The sequence below is a fragment of the Netta rufina genome, assembly GCF_964035555.1.
Source record: "Netta rufina genome assembly, chromosome: 18".
NCBI classification, from domain to species: Eukaryota; Metazoa; Chordata; class Aves; order Anseriformes; family Anatidae; genus Netta; species Netta rufina.
In genome coordinates, this window is record NC_140142.1 from 1,813,586 (window position 1) to 1,817,824 (window position 4,239).

Here is a 4,239-nt window from a genome sequence, read left to right on the forward strand (position 1 = left end):
GATCTCCTGGGCCTGCAGGAGGCAATGGCTGTGAAGGAGTTCTCATTTCTACCCTTTTTAAAAATGGGAGTGATGTTTTCCTTTTTCCAGCCAGCAGGGAGTTCACCTGACTGCCAGAACTCTTCAAATATGATGGAGAGAGGCTTGACAACTACATCAGGCAGTTCCCTCAGGACCCTGGGTTGCATGTCATCAGGCGCCATAGACTTGCATGTGTTTAGTTCCTTCAGGTGGACTCAAACCTGCTCTTCACTTACAGTGGGTGGGACTTGGCCCCTCAGCCTCCATCCATGGGTTCAGAGAAATGAAAGACTTGGGAAGCCTGACTGGCAGGGAAGACTGAGGCAAAGATGCTGCTGAGTACCTCAGCCTTCTCCATGTCTGTCATTACCAGTTCACCCTTCTCATCCATCAGATGGGGTACAGTCTCCTTGGCCTTTCATATCTGAGCAATGTATCTATAGAATCTATTCCTGTTATTCTTTGCATCCCTTGCCAAGCTCAGTTCCATTCATGCATTGCTTTCCTTTTCCCATACCTCCACATCTGAAAGAGAAACATGCATGAAGGCTTGGGAAAAGTAACCCTGGATCCACAGAAGCCATTTGGGAAAAAAAAAAAAAAACATGTAGGTCGGAAGCATGATTTTGTGGAGGTGCAGAGCTGATGGGCACATTGTGCAGGATGCGCCTAAAGACCTTTGTGCCCTTTTCCCTCCTGAGTACAACGCTGCTTCATTCTCAGGAATGGAGGAGCCAACAGAGGTGAGACAGATACACTGAGATGTTAAATGCCATCAGAAAGCTGATCCCAACAAGATATGGGAAGGTCAGGAGCAGCCTGAACAAGAGACATGTGAGATTTTGGGGTGGGAAGAGGAGCATGGCCAGAAGAAATTAATGATTTCATAGAGGTAAGAGCATTCATGCAATGCCGGTAGTGCAGTAACACTGACTTCAAAAAGTCACATATGCTCCTTACCTTACTTGAGCCAGTAATTTTAACGCTTAAACCTAAATGCAACTGCAACACTCAGAAAGGAATCAATTTTCTCTCTTGATAATCGTAATCCCTTCCCTTGACACTAACATTAAAATGCTCTATTTAACTCTAAACTCCTTGGCAGAGGTAAAACACCCGTAAACCACAGAGCTTGTCCATACCTCAACCACAGACGTGACAGCAGAAGCAGAACACCAAACAATCCCACTAAAACTTTGCTTAATCTCTAAGCCAGAAAGTAAAAAGAGAAACCAAGGGGGCTAGAGAAAGCTCAGCTCTGCCTCAGCATCTCGTGCCCCAGCAGCAGGAATGTGACTGTGGCAGGGACTGTGAGGTCACTTCTGCCTGTAGGTGGCAGGTCAGCCTTGACTTCTCCCTGGGAGCTGCACTTTTGGGCTGACATCTGGCAGTGGCCCTGCTAGGCCAGCAGAAGGCACCTGCTTGGCATGCTGACTGGGGGATCCCCTCTGCCTCCAGAGCCAGGAGGACCCAGGCAGAAAGAAGGCCCCCATATGGGTTGTCCTGTCCCTTCTGCTTGAGTCCATGACTGCACAGCAGCAGGCACAAGGCTTGGCTGTGTCTCCACAAGAAGCTGCAAGGCCAGCAGCAGGCCCCTGGCTTGGAAGCTGCTGCTGAGGTGACTTGTGTCTGGTTGGCTGAGAGGCCGCAAGGAGCCTGCTTGGTTGGGATGCCTACTTCAGGAGTGGTTTTCACCCTCATGGAGCTTCTTTTGGTAGTAGGAAAGAACAGGAGAGAAAAAACTGCCAGAAAGTGTGCAATGGAAGGATGGCACTGGCCATGAGGAGGAAGAAATGTCCAGGGGAACAACTGGTCTTGCTGCTAGAAACAGAGGCAAAGAAGGCATTAAGTGTCTCAGCCTTTACCTCATCCCCTGTCAACAGGTTTTCCCCCCAAAATCCAATAAAGCATTATGATTCTCCCTAATCCTCCTTCATTTAAACTAATTATATATTTGTTTATTTATTTATTTATTTATTTATTTATTGTCTTTGACAGTAATAGATGGATTGAGGTCCAGCTGGGCTTTGGCCCTTCTAATTTTCACCTGCACAGCCCCATAACATTCAGGACACAGCTCCAGAGAAACTGACAGCATGCATGAGAAGGAAGCACAGGAGCGGTTGAACCTGGCAGCCTTCCATCACCTACTCTCCCGTGATTCTATGCTGCAATTCCATTCAGCTGGTTACTCCTGAATTATCCAAACTTCCCTGCAACTCTTTCTGCTGCTGCTGTCTGGTCAGAAATAACACAATCACAGGAAGCTTGAACTGTCTGCCTGCTGACATTAACAGCTGATAGAATGGAGCATCACTGTGGGTGAACCTTGAGAAATTGCAGGATTTAGACTTCAGAAAACTCTTCACTTTCACATGGAGAAGAGCCCAGTCCTGTACCAGAGGGAGAGAAACCCCACACATCAGGGCAGCCTGGGACACTGCTGAGTGAGCAGTATCCAGCAGGAGGAGGGCCTGGGCACCACGAGGGATGTCATATGTGCTGTGGTGCCTGCTCACCAGGAACCAGGCCAGCTTCCGACAGAGCTTCCTTATGAGGAGCATGGCCACCAAGAAGATCTGAGTTCCCAGACTCAGCTCAGACTTGGTGTGACACCACACGGACAAGGGTCTGCAGCCAGCAGTGAACAATGTGGAGGTCTCGGAGTCCCTAAGAAAGCCATGTTTAGACAGGATAAAGGGCTATGGCAAGGCTCAAAGTCCCAGTAGGACCCAGGTCTTTGTGTCCATGGCTATGGCTGTTGTCTCTGCCACTGAGGCCTTTGAGGAGACAGCTGATCGTTAAAGCACCAGGGCCTCATTGCCTCCTCACCCCCTCCCATGAACCAGACAGGGGTTGTACCATTCTCCTGCACTTGGCAATGCACATCCCCATCTCCTACTGCCCCACAAAGAGCCCTGACCAAGTTGTGAAGGGAAAGGATCTCCCTTCCCAAGCACTTGGGGTCAAGGCCTGGCCCTTGAGCTTGGTGAAACACATCCAATTTTCCTGCACATCAGTGTTACCTTCACATTGCCTTTGTCTCCTTGTCCTCACTGCCTCCAGGGTTCTGCTCTAACGAGCTCCAAGGGAGGCTGTGTCAGTGCTGGCCCTCAGGGGGACACTGCAGGAAACTTGCCTCTGACTTGGACTTCTGGAGAGCTGTCTTCAATTGTGTCTGAGTACCTGAGGTTCGTGGGCTCATCAGCAAAGCCCCCAGAGGGGTGATTGCAGTGCCTTGGGCTGGTGCTGTGCTGCTGAGCTGTGTTGGGCTTGTGGGACAGAGAGAGCTCGTGGCAAGAGGGCCGTGGTGCAGAGAGACAGCTGTGCCCAGGAGCAGCTCCTCTGCACAGCACAGCAGGGCTGGGGGCACTGCCTGCAGAGACAGAGTGCTTAAAGGCAGGCAGAAGTGGCAGGATGCACAGAACTCACTGGGGGAGAACACTTCCCAGCCCTGCACCCGGTAAGTCTCTGGCTGGGGGGCAATGCAGCTTTTAGTCCTGGAGGAAGGAGAAGCCGGGGGTGCAGGAAGGGCTTCTCACGGCTGTGGTGCAGAGCAGGGTCCCTGCACTCAGCCTGCCTGGGTGCCCAGGGGCTTGGGCAGAGGAAGGGCAGTGCAGGGGCTGCCTGCAAAGAGAAGGCACTTTCTGCACTCTCTGCCTGCCTCTTGCTCTGATTGTGGGGCAGGCTCTATGTTAATGCGGTAGTTGGATTTGCACTGGTGACTGAGCTTCCTATTGCATTGAACTGAGACACAAACAGTTTAGTGACGAACCTGAGAATATCCCTTCTCTTCTCTCTGCTTACAGACTGTACCAGGGCTTTTCTGAGCTGTTCTTTAGGACCTGCAGACAAGGGGATGTGGTTTTTCAGCACAACCATTGAGTGCATCCATCCCCCAGCTGAGTGCTGCAAGCAGCCAGCAGCTGGGCAGCAGGGGATGGACAGAGCAGGCCTCCTGGAAGTGACTTCTGGCTGAGGTTTTTGCCCATAGCAACGACATTGTCCACTGCAGTGGAGCTGTGTGGCTGTGTGCTGTGTACAGGACATTCAGCAAGCACAAAGCAGGGCTACAACCAGGGAGAGACACAAAGGTCACCTTGAAAGAAAGATAATACGAAGGCTCTAATGAGACAAGAAATTAATATTGTTTGGGGAAATTTCCCCTAACAGTCTTTATTTTTCCTTCTATGCAGTGTCCTTGATGAAGGGCAGGAA